Consider the following 15,923-nt stretch of genomic DNA (forward strand, 5'->3'; position numbering starts at 1 on the left):
AATCTTAGCTACCAGGGATCTCAGGACTTGTGGGGCAGGTCTGACGTTCACTGGGCAGTGCTGCAAACCACTGGGGACCTCACCATCCTGGCTGCTGCATCTTTTCACCCAACCCCTCTACTGCTGCCATCTCTTCATTCTTGTGGAAGGGGCACAGCAGGTGTTTTGCAACTACCCTGGCCAAAAATGGTCCCTCTGCTCCACCCTTTCCTATCTAGCCACATCCTCTTAAAACGGGCAGAAGCCAGACGCATGCAAAATCTGCCCTGAAGGCATTTTGTGGGAGCAGATGACCAGCAAGGGGAAGGAAGGATGTTTCATTGCCTCAGCTCTCTTCCTTCCAGTGGATTTTGGCAGAAAGGATTGGTCTTTCTGCTCCTGTTCTCTTCAGCAGAAGGGGTATATAGCAGAAGTGCTTATTCTGAAGCTGTTTGGAGCTACTGCAATGTTACATTTGAATGTAAACATGTAACTTCTGAAGCTGGAGTTTCAAAGACATGCTTCCCTTATTAACATTGTTTTGATAAAATAATTGAGTAAATTAAAGTAAATTTACATTCAAATATCATCTATTTAACAGAGGATTTATGTCATGTTTGGTACTTTCAACCTTAACTGCTGGATGCTGGGGCTAAAAGGTGTCTTTTTTTTAACAACTTCTTTTCTTTTTCCTGTGGTCAATTGAATGGATGACAGATCTTAACTCTTCACAGCAAGATGTGAGGAGTGGCTGACATGCCAGAAGGTTGTGTTGCTATCCAGTGAGACCTGGACAGGCTGGAGAGTTGGGCTGGGACAAATTTAATGAAATATAACAAGGGAAAGTGTAGTCTTGCATCTGGGCAGGAACAACCCCAGGTTCCAGTGTAAGCTGATGAATGACCTATTAGAGAGCAGCGTAGGGGAAAGGGACTTGGGGGTCCTGGTGGACAACAGGATGACCATGAGCCAGCACTGTGCCCTTGTGGCCAGGAAGGCCAATGGCATCCTGGGGTGTATTACAAGGGGGGTGATCAGTAGGTCCAGAGAGGTTCTCTTTCCCCTCTACTCTGCCCTGGTGAGACCACATCTGAAATATTGTGTCCAGTTCTGGGCTCCTCAGTTCAAGAAGGACAGGGAACTGCTGGAGAGAGTCCAGCGCAGGACAACGAAGATGATTAAGGGAGCGGAGCATCTCCCTTATGAGGAAAGGCTGAGGGAGCTGGGTCTCTTTAGCTTGGAGGAGACTGAGGGGTGGCCATACTAATGCTTATAAATACGTAAAGGGTGAGCGTCAAAAAGATGGAGCCAGGCTCTTCTCGGTGACAAACAATGATAGGACAAGGGGTAATGAGTTCAAGCTGGAACACAAGAGGTTCCACTTAAATTTGAGAAGAAACTTCTTCTCAGTAAGGGTATCAGAACACTGGAACAGGCTGCCCAAAGGGGTTGTAGAGTCTTCTACTCTGGAGACATTAAAAAAAACCCGCCTGGACACCTTCCTGTGTAACCTCATCTAGGTGTTCCTGCTCCGTTAGGGGGATTAGACTAGATCATCTTTTGAAGTCCCTTCCAATCCCTGACATTGTGATTCTGTGATTCTGTGGAAACCTGAATAGATCAAAAATAAAATAAATAAAGCAAATTAGAACAAAAAGGGCTGCATCAGCTTTTAGTAATCTTACCAGTAGATCCAAATTAATTTTTTGAAAGCATTCCAGAATAAGAGAGACTGCTCTGGGCTCTGGTCACTGGTGTGTGTGTGTGCACCTTCAGCTGGGTTTGGAGAAAGCTACAAAGAGCAGGGCAGAGTGGAACAGGACAGCCTGTGAGATAGAAACATGTCTTGTTAGTTCCAGTTAAGTATGATATTAGCCAAGTGCATTGACTGTGCCTGTTTGTGCCTTGTGAGCAAGCATTCATGTAACAAAAATACCATCCTAAATTGCCTTGTCAAAACACTGCCACCAGTGCCTGCAGAGATCAACTATCTATTTGGACATCTATTTGGAGTGAATTTCTGCAATGGACTTAAACAGCCCAGCTTATACTGCCATTTGCCATCTTTAGGTATATGTTTCAGTGCAGGCTGTATGGCATAGGGCTCTCTGACACACAAAAAAACCCCAATTCTCCACTTAGCCCATATGCCTCCAGCCTTGCCTGTTGCACAGCTGAAATGACTGTGGCCACATACAGGTTTTGCTGAGACTGCTGCTGCTGGAGGACTTTTCTTTGTTCAGTGTCTCAGCGGTAGCAGCAGAAGACCCACAATGAACACATCTGGCTACCTATACCCTCAGGCACTGTAGAGAATAGAGAATCATTACCATATTTCCAGAACTGCAAAGAAACCTAGTAGCTGGGTGAAAAGTAGAAATTAGGTGGCCTTCTTGATAACTGAGATCATGTTGCAACATTTCTCTCGGAGGAAACAAGAGTCTGGATTCTTCTCACCTGCAAAACTACTTATTTTCATTAAACTTGCAAGAAGTCAGTGTCTTTGAAACCTTGACTGCTTCGTCAAATTCTGGCTGAGATTACCCAGGAAGCTCAAAAGCTACTGGTCAAAAAAACCTCCCAACTGCCCTGTTCCACAACCCTCATCTCTGTAGGGAGCCAGGCTAAAACAAATCCCTGTGTCCTGCAACTGAAACACAAGGCACAGACGTTCATGGTTTCTAATTCCCCTTTGCCAGTGTGAATCTTGCAGTGTTTAGCCAATCTTTGGTTTCCTGTACTGCTTTGTGGTCTTCTCCCTGCTAGTCTGATGTCCATGTCTTCCAGTGCAGGAGGAGGAGCTGCTGGTGCTGGAGCCTTTGGTGGCATTTCTGTACTGCATGCTGGTGGGTCTAGGCAGTGTCTCCAGTACCACAGCTTGGATTGGAATGGAAGCTTGGATGGGAAGTGTGGAACCAACAACTCGTCCTTACCAGGAAAACTAATAGGCTGAAAAGACTCTGGTGTAAATCCCCAAAACTCATCTTGGGAGCCTTAGGATAAGATTCCTGGGTAGACGTAGCCTTTATTAGCTAGGAACTGAGTGTCTGTGTTTGCATCAGTCAGCACAGGACAGAGATTTTACCTGGCTCCCCTATTTGCTCCCTGCCAGTGGCAAACTGCTGTCAGGGTTAATGATCTCTAACAGAGACAGTCTCACTACCTCTTGTTCCTCAAGTCTTGCTCTCAATTGCTCTGGTATGGCTGCTGGTGAGGTAACAAGTCTCAGCTTTGAAGGTTCTTAGAAAAGCTAAACTCATAGGCTTGGGGACACCAAGCAACAGTTCACTAATTGGTCATGGTGGAGGGAAGGGTTAGGAAAATGTATATTTGTCGGGAAAATTGGTTTTGGTCTCATCCTGTATTTGCACAATGAAAAGTACCTGATCATTTTTCTGTACGTGCCTCTGGCCAATGCCAGAAGGCTGCAGTGATGGCGTTTGCCCTGCAACCCTGTGCGCTTCCCTACCAGCTACCAGTGCGATTCCAAAAGTGCTAAAAAAGGCATCTGCTCTGATATCAAATTAAGAATGCAAAAAAATAAAACAAAAAAATCATAAGATGGTATGGAGTCTCGGTACATTGACATTGTCTGACTTAAATTTTTTAAAGAAAACTTTGCTTTTTTTTTTTTTAATCAATTTTTATCAACTCTAGTATTTCTTTTGAAATATATGAAAGAAAAAGAGTAAGTTTTTAGAATTTGTGCTTTTTATTTAATTTTATTTAATTCTTCTCTTGCTTCTTCAAATTAACGAACTTTTCTAGTATACATAATTTGCAGCAAGTGAAGAGAGATATTTAATATTCATAATAATACACAAGCATTTAATTGAAAAATAAGTTAGATAACTTGTAAGCAAATTTAGGTATTGGAGACAGAGTGATTTGGATAGATGAAGGCTGCATTGCAGGTCTTCTTGTTAATCCCACACAAATTTTACCAATGCTGCTGACTTTTCATAATATGTGTGTAGGGAATATTCAGCTCAAAGCCTCCACATTTCATAAAGGGGAATTTGACTTGTCCTGGGATGGTCACAGTCATGTGTCACTGTTGCGTTCCTTCATAATCAAATAAGAAAGTTCATCCACAGTCCACATAGAAACTGGTGCTATATTTGAAGAAGATGATTAACCAAAAGTTAAGCGGTTTTAACTGTGGTGGAAGATTAAATCCTGGACTTGAGTAAATTTTTCAGGTCTCCTCTCAGTTTTTTAAAACACTGGCAAGACCTTTGTTGTTGTTTTTGTTGGTTTAAAATAGATTTATTTTATTTTATTTTATTTTATTTTATTTTATTTTATTTTATTTTATTTTATTTTATTTTATTTTATTTTATTTTATTTTATTTTATTTTAGTAATTTCATACTGTTAAGCTTTTACTACCAGGATTAAGATTCAGCAGGAAACATTCCATATAAAAAATGCACTGTCATGGAAACAAAATAATGAAATTCGTTACATTTATTAACTCTCCCATCTGGCACTGTAGAAACATGACAGAAACATAAGGGCCTAAAAAGTCCAGGAGAAGTTAAAAACTTTTACCTTGAGCTTCAGGTAGGAATGTATCTCACCTAATTTCAGCCCCCTGCAGAGATTGTCACCCAGCCCGTTTATTCACTCCCTGAAGCTCCCTCTAGAGACAGGAGAAGAAACAGCCATCCCCAAAGGCTGGTTCAGTCCATCTCTTTCAGGCACGTGCTCTATAATATATGACTTATTCTAGACACCAATTCTTTATCCCTCTCCCTTCCCGTTCAATGTCCCCCAGGTTTGTTAGGCTTGTGTTCCAATTTCAAAGACTGCTCTGGGACAGAGATGGTCCCTGTAACTCAGAGCTCAGTGTCCTGCGGTGCCAGTGGGAGATACTATTTTGGAAGAGTAGAGGAACCTGTCTGCTCTCTGCAGTGCCCTGTGTAGCCCACCAGCACCCACAGGCCTGGGCCAGGGGTGGCAGACGTACACACCTGCCCATCAGCAGCTCTCTCTTGCCCATGGATTTATTCGATTCCTTTTCACATTGCTGACACCAGCTGTTTCCACTGCCTTCTGGATCAGCAAAGTCCAAAAGTTCCCATTTGTTCATGGTATAAATAAGTATTTTATTTTGCCTGTTTTCAGTTAATGTATTACTTTCAGAGAGTGACCCTTATTCTAGTTCTGTGGGACTTGGGAAATAAAAGTTCTGCGTTTCCCCTCTCTATGGCTTTGGTGATTTCGCACTGCATGGTGTGGGACACATGGTCCCCCCTCATGCTTGTGAGTGACAACTTATCAGTCACATTCTTAGGATTAGCAGGGGACATATACAAGCCAGACACGTACAGAAGAACACAAGGCTTTGCAGAGCTGCACTTAGAATGTGGAAAAAGCATATGATCGATAACGTCACTGCATCACAGTCCTAATGGTTTGTTCTAGGTCCAGGGGGACTATGATTCAGTTTTAAATAGCCAAATCAGAATGAAAACAAACAAAAAACACCAAACAAACAAAAACACACACACAAAAAAACCAAAACAAACAACAACCAAACAAAAAAGCACACACAACCCCCCCTGCCCTCCAAAGTAATTATTATTTTTCCCAAGCCAAAAAAACTGAATTTTTAATTTCAGGCCAGGTCTTCACTTCTCCATTTGCAAAACATGGTAGCTGCAAAGTGATTCCTCTTGGTAACCCATCAGGGTTCGGAACAATAATCAAAAACATTTTGTCCTATTGCCAGTGTGCTTAGAGTGAGGGAGAATGGGAAATGGTTCCTCACTAAAGGCCAGACAGATCTTTTTGTACCCTCGTTAACATTAACATTAAATCATAACCTGGTGCGAGGGACTAAGAAATTTCTTATTACACATTCCCCAGACCTGATCAGAAAGAATAGCTGTCAGTAGTATAAACCTCTTTGAAGGGAAATTTATGAAGAGGAGGCGGTAGTTTGCTGAAGGACCTGAGGGCATCTTTCAAGCACAGGACCAAATCTGTTAATGGGAGATGTGGCAGGAGCAAGTAATCACTCCCGTGATGACTGCATTTCTGGGAGAGCAGAGGCTGCCCAGCTGCAGAGCCAGGACATGATGGGGATGAGTACTTGGCATTTCTCCCAGGCTCCTGGTTCAGATGCATGCAGTGCCTGAGTGCTCGGCTGCCCAGCGTCCCTGAAGCAATTTCATGAGAATACAGGGATGGTCAGTAGATGCTTTTGGCCTGGGTGGATTCAGTCTACTTCCTGCACCTTTCTGAACAAATGATCAGGACGTGTGAGGGAGAAAAAGGAAACCTGGGAGAGAATGCGCTTCCCTGCATCTGCAGATACACCCTGCATAATTAGCAGCAGCTGTAACAGCAGGGCACAGCTGAGAGACCCCTTGGTTTGCAAACACATGTAGTTTAAAAAAAAACTTTATAAAGTGGCACCATTTTGAGAGGTACAAAGGCTTGCAGGGGTAATAAACCTCTCTAATAGCGTCTGGTCAAATGCAGCTCTTGAAAAGATCAGGTATGGTGTTTTTTTTTTTTTTTTTAATACCAGTCCAGTAATATAAAGAAACCCAGCTCACCTCTAAACCAAACAAAGTAAGCAAACAAACATAATAATAATAATAATAATCATCATCATCATCATCATTCCTTAGCTATTCTTTGATTTTGTCTGACCAACCCCAGACACAAACAGTAAAGAGATACTTGGCTTCTGAGCCTAGCTGAGCTGGGCCTAGGATGAGACTTTTAGAGGACAGTAAAGCTGTTTGTGTCGTCACAGGTTGGATGGGGAGAAGATAAACCCTGCTGTCACTGAGGGCAACCCTGAAGAGGTTCTCACACTTTGCTTCTCACTGTCAGAAGATGCTTTGCTGGCAGCTGGAAATTGCTGTGGTGAGATGAGATTCTCCTCTGAGTAAAAAAAAACTTGAAGGAATATTCTGTAAAAACACATTTTAACAACAGTATTTCCTTTGTGCTTGGTGACATTTGCTGCTCTGGGGAAAGAGAAACCCTAAGCTGCACCAAGGAAGAATTAGATTGCCCAGGACAACTTCTCTTATTCCTGCTTACATCTGGATCATGGTCCATACAAGTACTATGCAGAAGAGATGCTTGTATGGAAGGCAATCTCCTCTCTGCTTTCTCACAGGCTACAGCTGGCTACATGTTTAATTTAGGTGTCAAGACAGCTTTTCCCAGGTTATTCTATAGTTTATATCCTCACCATATAAGCTCTCCCATTCACTCTCCCTATTCTCTTCCTGATTAGAGGACACATCCACATGGTTTGGGAGGACTGGTCCAAAGGACAACCCCGGAGCAAGCTGCCAGGCTGAAGTATGCCGTTCCCACGTGCACACAGAGTTTTGTGACTCACACTTGCTCCACACCACATATACAGAATCCTTTTCTACAGTGCATGTTCCTTGCAGTATCCCCAACAGGGCTCTTTTAGCACATGACCCATCCCTGCTTTGTGCACACATTCTAGATCCAGCATCCAGCTTTCCAGTCTAACTCCCTGTTTTGAGACACAGATGAGGAAGAACTAAGGCTGGAGGGCCAGAGGAGTTTCTCACTGCTCTGGGGAAGGACTTGAAGATGACAAACTTGACAGGGTACATGGGTGGGTCCTAGGGTAAGCCAGAGAGGGGACGCATTGTCATGGTCTACTTGAGTACCTGTGTCATATGGAAAGTAAGGAGAAAAGCTTTGGATGCAATGTGTAAGCTCCTGGGGAAGAAGATGGAAAACAGAATGTTGATGCTCACCTCCTTCTGAAAAGCTCCCAGTATGCTGCTTGGGACCAGAGAGGGATGTGGATGGCGGTTTCACAACCTGGCTGAGAACAGGGTTTCAGCAGGAGCTGGGAAGATTTCTGTTCTACAGAGCACTTGCACAGGAGGGATGAACCTCATCTGGATCAAAAGAGAAATGAGCTTCTGGCTACCAGCGTGCAGGAGGTTGTCAGAGACCTTTTAAACTGAGGGGTGGGGGAAAGCCATCCAGTGGTGACATTTTTTCAGGACAGAGTTCCCAAGGACAAGACATACCAAATTCTGTATCCTCTATGGAAGGTTACATCAGGACATAGAATAAAGCAAGAGGGTTGTCATTCAAAGAGAAGGCCAAGGAACCAAATCAGTGCTGTGATTTTCTCAATGTCAGAGCCTGAAGCCTGGGAAACAAGACAAGAGCACTGGCACATTTTACTGATATGGGAAGTACTTTGCAAACCATGAGCTTGTTAAAAAGAAACCCAAAGGAACACCTGGAAGGATTAAGTCCTCACAGGTGAGTGGGGAAAGCTGAAATTACCATGCTGGGGACACAGTGATAGGGTTACCACCCACCCAGAAAGGCCTGAAAAAAGGAAAGATGCTGGTGCTGATAACAGAAGGGAGGATTGAATGTAAGAAAGGATCATTCAAAAAGCTGTAGGTGTGTTTGAGTAAAAAGCACAGAAAAAACTCACAAATTTTGGCAGATTAAGCATAAAAATATACCCAAGCTGTCCAAAAAGGGGTTAGAAGATAGGCTAGTTAAAAAATCAAAACTAGTATTAAATCCTCCATCTGTCTCAGCAGCAGCCAAAATTTTGCCCAAGAGCCTGTCAGACCATAGGACTCTTGTTCTGTAAAACTCCTGGCTGTGTCAGACACACTGTTGGCCCAGAAGAGCCTCCTGGATAAACAGAGATTTTCAATAAAGTCAGCATAGCTTTACCATGTAAAGAGAGCCCCTGCCTTACAAACATCTTGCATTTTTTTTAACTAGATCAACTAGTATGTGGGAAAGAGTGACCTGGTTGATGTGATCTGACCGAATTTCCAAAGGCTTTTGACAAAGCCTCTCTGAAAGAAACTTAAAGAAAAGTCAACAGAACTATACATGATAGCATCTCTCGAAGTATCCTAGAGCTCCCCTCTAGGCTGGGCATTATTTTATATTTGAAGCATATCAGAGATTGAGTGGTTGTACAGATCGGATTTTTTTACTGACTAGTAGAGTGCTAGAAAAAAATGTTTTCACACTTTAAGCATCCCTGTAGACTTGGAGAAATGGAATTGGGCAGAGAGGGTGGATATGGCCTCTTCTTGTCAGTCCTTGCTCAAACACAGTGCAGTTGGGGAGCTGGATCAGACAACAAATATGTTGCTCCATTTTGGGCCTCTTTAGAGACTTGTCTGAAGATGACCACCCTTTTTCTTTCAGCTTTAGTACAGACCAAACAGTGCGCCTGAAACACTTTTTCTTCTTTAGCCATTCTATTGGAAGGTCTTCACACAGTGGGTGGTCATGAAGGAGCCTAGCTAAAAGCAATCTCTTTCCCTAAAATCTCCTCCTCAGCAGGAGTTTTTTCCTCCTTAGCACAGCAGTAGGCATTGATAATCAAGCCACCTACTTCTCACCACCTTTTACATTTCAGAAAGCATATGGTAGCTGACTCATTTCCTGATGTACACTCAAAAATCACATCAGTTTGGATACAGGACCTCTGGTTACCAACATGAAGCTACAGACAATTCACACTTGCTTTACTGCAGCAATCTCAGTGAACTTTGGAGGTGCTTGCTATCACCTGATGTGCAGGGAAACAGAGGTAGGGAGGAAGCTGGTGGTTTGCTTAGTGCTTCATGGGCAGAACCAAATAGTGAATATAGGTGACCTGCATTTACAGTATCACAGTATCACAGTATGTTTGGGATTGGAAGGGACCTCAAAAGATCATCTAGTCCAATCCCCCTGCTGGAGCAGGAATGCCTAGGTGAGGTCTCAAAGGAACATGTTCAGGTGGGTTTTGAATGTCTCCAGAGAAGGAGACTCCACAACCTCCCTGGGCAGCTGGTTCCAGTGCTCTGTCACCCTCACTGAGAAGAAGTTTTTTCTCAAATTTAAGTGGAACCTCTTGTGTTCCAGCTTGATCCCATTACCCCTTGTCCTATCATTGTTTGCCACCGAGAAGAGCCTGGCTCCATCCTCGTGGCACTCACCCTTTACATATTTATAAGCATTAATAAGGTCACCCCTCAGTCTCCTCCAAACTAAAGAGACCCAGCTCCCTCAGCCTTTCTTCATAAGGGAGATGCTCCACTCCCTTAATCATCTTCGTTGCCCTGTGCTGGACTCTCTCCAGCAGTTCCCTGTCCTTCTTGAACTGAGGAGCCCAGAACTGGACACAATATTTCAGATGTGGTCTCACCAGGGTGGAGTAGAGGGGAAAGAGAACCTCTCTGGACCTACTGATCACCCCCCTTGTAATACACCCCAGGATGCCATTGGCCTTCCTGGTCACAAGGGCACAGTGCTGGCTCATGGTCATCCTGTTGTCCACCAGGACCCCCAGGTCCATTTCCCCTACACTGCTCTCTAATATGTAATTTCCCAGCCTATACTGGAACCTGGGGTTGTTCCTGCCCAGGTGCAGGACTCTACACTTTCCCTTGTTAAAGGAAGTGTTTCAGGTGAGTGTTTGTTCCCTGAGGCTACTCTGTGCCCTAGCACAGCTTTTGTAGTACTGATCAGACCATGATTTTAAATTCCCTTCCTCTGGGCTTCTTCAAGACTGGGGAGTGTCTTTCCCATTTTTAAGTGTATATCGTACTTCTCATTCTAGAAACCTTGATGTGACAAAACCTGATTCAGCCTTCAAGGCCATAGCATTCTTTTATTTATATTTCTTGGGGAAAAAAAAGGCATCAGTAGGCCAACAGGAATATTTCCCTTGTAAGGTCCCCAGGACATTTTTTTTTTTTCTGAATATGGAGGTGGTGGAACAGCTATCATAGGAATTTCTCATTTGAATACATGCCAGCAATAAGGAAAGAATATTGCTCTATGCAGGTAATTTTTAAAAACCTCTTAGAAGCTGTTTGTCAGCTCAAAACTACCAGAGGAGTCTAGTGGAAAAGCCACAAGAGACATGGATATATTCAAGGTCCTAAAACTAAGCACTTTACATAATATACCTGACATATGCTCAAAAATAAAGTGGCAAAACAAGCCACCAGAAGTGACCCTCTTCCCCCAGCTCTTGTCCGCTTGCCCAGCACTATGCAGCTCCTCTGTTTTTACAGGTGCGGTGATGCCAGCAGCTATTTTTGCACTTAGCTCAGGGCTGCGCTCCAGCTGCTGGACATCTGTGCCAAACTGTTCCTTTCCTTTGCAAATTCTGCATCCCAGCGGCCTCTAGGAAAAGTGCAGGAAACGTCATCTTCAGTGTCTGCCCTCCAGCAACACAGGGAGAGGGGCCAAACCCTTCTCCCTCAAAGAGATGGATGATTGTCCATCCACCCTGAGCCACTGTGAGCTTGTTTTTGTTAAGTGGCAGCTCGTCTCCCTGGCTTCTTGGCAGAAAGTGGTTTGCAGGTTGTATCTGGGCACTGTGGGTCACTAATCGTGGAAGAAGGGAAGTGGGAAGAGTCAAAGCTATTGGTTAGTAAAGAAGGAACAAAGCTAGTAATGCAGTATCTTTACATGGAGGCTGCAGCGGTGCCTAAATTCAATGAATGCTGGTCCGCAAGCAGTTTTTTTCCCAAACTGTGGATCACAGCACTCAAGAGAGACGAAATGTCTCCAAAAGACAGCTCTGAAGTGTCTAGATTAATCAGAAGACAGCTAATAAGCTCAGCTGCTGATAGCAAGTAAAGGCAGTTATCCTCTTCTTGGCTCAGGTGGGCACCACTGGGGTGCAGGTGAGCCCCAATGGCTAAATGCCAGGCAGAAGTTTGAGACCAGCTGCCTTAGAAGAAGTAAGACTGGCTAAGGCACCCCTGTGACATGAGTGTCATGGTTCAGAGCAGGATGGGAAAGGATGGAAGTTCCCACCCGAAGTTAGTAGGGAGATATGTACATTGTCACCCAGACCAAAGCTGTAGGTCAGCATTTTCTCCAGATGGCAGCTAAAAGGTGGAACAAGTGGCTCCTTCTAATGGTCCCTTTCAGCCACAAGAGTGACTGTGCTGGAGAGGATGGAAATGCTGTTATCTAGGACAGTTTGGCAAGTGAAGCTGGCTGCTGCTAGTTCAAAACCTCTTGAGATGTTTCCCTATGAGGTTTAATGAAATGAAGGTAGAAGGGTGGTACAGATCCAGCTGACTTTTGTGGGCCCAATACAAGGTCAGCCAAACCATTCTCACATTTCGATGTGTTTGCTAACAAAAGAGTTAGGAATAACTAAACTAAAGTGCAAGAACTGTTGTTCTCAGCTGTCTTGATCTTAAAGCTGGTGACTACATCCAATGTCAGTGACAAGTGTAAGTGGCAGTAGAGTGTTGTTATAACTGAAGTCCACTTCTCTGTGTACTAGGACTGCAATCAAACATTTGCATGCAACTTGACCAAAATTGCTCTTTATTCTCTGGATCTAGAGGTATATTGAAACAGTAGCTTTCAGAGTCTCTTACAGTCCCTGCTACACCGAGGAGAGGCCCTGTCAGGGCACCACTAGCCCTGACTATCCCTGCCCAGCATTTCCTTGGGCTGTCCCCACCATGCCCAGGTCCAAGGGCCCCATTTCTTCCCTCCTCAGGACTGTCAGTCCCTATCACAGAAATGCTGCAAGGATGCCAGTCTCCAGCTCCCCCCAGCCCTGCCTGACCAAGGCCCCACCGCACCAGAGGGTGCCCGATGCCCGGGGCTGGGGCTGGGGCTGTGTCTCACCCCAGAGCCCCTCACCAGGCCTGATCCTGACATCACTTGCAGATGGATGCCCTGGCCTGTGTGTGTAAGGGAAAGAGCTGGGGTTCGTGACAAATTGGAAGTTAAAAAAAGCAAACAAATTCATCACATTTTGAGCAGGTTTCGGTTTTTCCCCTGTGAAGTTAGATGAATCATCTCTGAACTGTTTTTCTTCTGACAGGAAATGGGGAGAATTAATACACATAGCTGTGCCTCAGCAGCAGGAGCCTGCAAAACCTGAACCAGACAGAAATCAGAGGATGCAAGTAACTGCATTTTTGAGAAATGCAGATTAAGTGACTCTCAGTTCTTGCATCTCCAAAATGGGGATGGGCTTTAAGTGTTTGGGAAAGGTGTGGCAGTGTGACATGAATAAACTCAGTGCAGTTACATTATCATGTGTAAAAGTCATAAGGAAGAGGAGGAAAAAGAGTGAACAGTTCAGAAAGAATTATCCTCCTTATGTGTACAAAGAGCTGAAAACTGGACCTCTCTAAGGTGCTCTTCCTAGGACTTGTACTGTCATCTATGGTGGCTACTATGTTTTGTCATGTAGTGTCAAGTGAAGTATCACAAAAGGGACTGCAAGAAATGGAAAATTACCTTAATCTTGTTAAAATTGCTTGCTGTCTTGCAGGCATTAAGTTTGGTTTGGATTACTGTATATTTTTCAAATTAGTAGGCAAATGTTACTGGTTATAACAATCTATGTTTTTCATGATGACTGGGAAGAGCTCTAAAGAGGCTTCCCGATCTAGCCCTGCAGTCTCAGCTGGCTCACATTGACAGCACTGGCAAAAAACTTTGTGCAGAATTTGCTGGCAGATCTTTGTTACTCTAGCAGATATCTCCGTCCATGCTGACAGAGCTTCTAGAGACCAACAGCATAGAATACCACTGAGATCCTGTTGTTCTTGATGGTCACCTCTTCTAAGGCAAGGCAGGAAAGCTTGCTATAATTGTGATGGCAAATGCATAAGAAGGAGGGAGAATCTTTCACAGCAAGTGTCCTCCCTATCTGCTCCTTTTTTGTGTATGCATTGAAGGGAAACATAGTACTTCCATATATATTTATTAAGCTTGATCATGGCTAGACTAATGACGTCTTCTATTTAATGTCAGACTTTTTGTGCTACCAGTCAAACAAAGAATAGCAGTATTTGGGGAAGGAGGACAACCCACAGTCCTTGTGTATTCATTACAGAATGAGGTGACACTGTATTCAGCTCTTCTTGTATGCCTTGATTTTTCTCTAGTACTTCTTCATCTCTTCACTAATACACATGGATTGGTTGCTTGTTTGTGAGATGGTCATGAGAATGTATTTTCTTCTTAACAACAAAGGAAGATAATAACCGAGTACACACATAAGTGGAAAATCAAATAAGGAGAAGCACTTTAAATAATTACAAAATATAGTCTTAAGTTGCACAATGACCATTTAACATTTGATGGAAATCTATAGCCTCAAAAGTGGAGTAAGACAAGGACTACAACAACATACTCCAGTGTTTCTCTGGCACACACTGAGAGGCTTTTTCCCTGAAGATGGTGTTGTAGTTATCACTGCTATACAGGATTTAGCTATACGGCTGTATTCCGTCTGATTATGTGTGTGTAAGGAAAACAGTCTTGAGAATATCATATTACAGATTTCTTCTGGAGAAAAGGAGGCTGAAGGGAGACCTTATCGCACTCTACCACCACCTGAAAGGAGGTTGTAGTAAGATGGGTGTTGCTCTTTTCTTCTGATTAGCAAGTGATAGGACAAGAGAAAATGGCCTCAAGTTGTGCCAGGGAAGGTTCAAGGTTGGATATTAGGAAAAAATTCTTCCTGGAAAGGGTTGTGAAGCACTGGAACAAGCTGCCCAGGTAAGTGGTTGAGTCATCATCCCTGGAGGTGTTTAAAAGATGCATAGATGAGGCTCTTAGGGACATGGTTTAGTGCTAGATTTAGGTTATGATTGGAGGACTCGATGATCTTAAGGGTCTCTGCCAAAAGAAATTATTCTATGACTCTATGCTATTGTGCTGCATTGTTTCTCTTGCAAAAATAAGAGTTGCAGAGAAGGGCGAAATTGTTTTATTGTGGTAGAAAGGTTTCTGTTCCAACCCCAGTATTGGCATAGGCAATGTGAGAAGAGTTGGTGAGTATAAAAAGATTCTGCTTACAAGCACTGTAACAAGTTTAGTTTTTAAAGGACACCAGGGCTTTTACCACACCTAAGTGGGACAGAGCAGATATACAGCCATGCACCTGACTTCAGGAAACTTTAGTAGATGTTATTAATTTCACTATTCAATTTTGTATGCCCCCTGCTACTACATGAAGTAAATCTTCCTTACAGGTGAGTTCTTTTGCCTTTGTAAAACTCCTCATGAGTGTTGGTCTATAAGTCATCCTGCTTCTAAAACAGCTTGGGTAGCCCAGATCCAGATTTGTGGAATTTGCCGTTTTATTTGCGCTCCCTGTCTCAGGGATAACTTCTCAGCTATGAGACCTCAATCATGAGGAAGAGCTAGAAAGAAAAAGTAAGTGGGAGAGAGGAATGTATTTATTGCATTTTCCTGAAGTCCTTTTTACCGTAAGGATACAAGAAAAGGTCAAACTGCCTACACAAAGTTTTAAAGAATGGGACTTCATGAATTAATTGAAAATGAAGGGCCACTCAAAAGCTTCAAGAGGTTCATTTGTTTTCCCTGTAGTGGAATGATGGAGGGGAGTGAGGTGATATTTTTCCACTCGTAGATTCTGTATTTTGTTGAAACGGTGAAGCTGATCATCTGGTCAGCACCATATGTAAACTGTGCAAGTGAAGTTTGTATACATCACGTTGAAATGCGGCAATACCATGGTGTTAAACTATGTGACAGCTACTAAAGTTCAAGTTAAATGAATTAGGAACTCTTGCTAGAGAGACAGAAATACATACAAAGTTTTAGCTGATAAGGAGATGTGCATTTGAATAGAATAGTCACTACATTGTGGACAGAGAGCTTTGCATCACTTTGTGATAAAAAGGTTTTATGTAGAAAAGCTGCTGTGACTTAATCTGTAACCTGGCAAAAGAGCAGTAAGTATAAATGGTGATTTCTGTTCCTAGCTTGGCAGGAAAATATGAATAAAATAGTGCTTTCAGATATCTTGAAGACTTGATCTCTGCCAATTTTTTCCATGTTACTGAATCATATGCGCAGATTTTACAGAAATGGCACTATGTGCTTTATTTAGAGTACAATCTGTTTCTGTATGCCAGAGACTTCCATGAA

Source organism: Streptopelia decaocto, assembly GCF_964273445.1.
Source record: "Streptopelia decaocto genome assembly, chromosome: 1".
Taxonomy (NCBI): Eukaryota; Metazoa; Chordata; class Aves; order Columbiformes; family Columbidae; genus Streptopelia; species Streptopelia decaocto.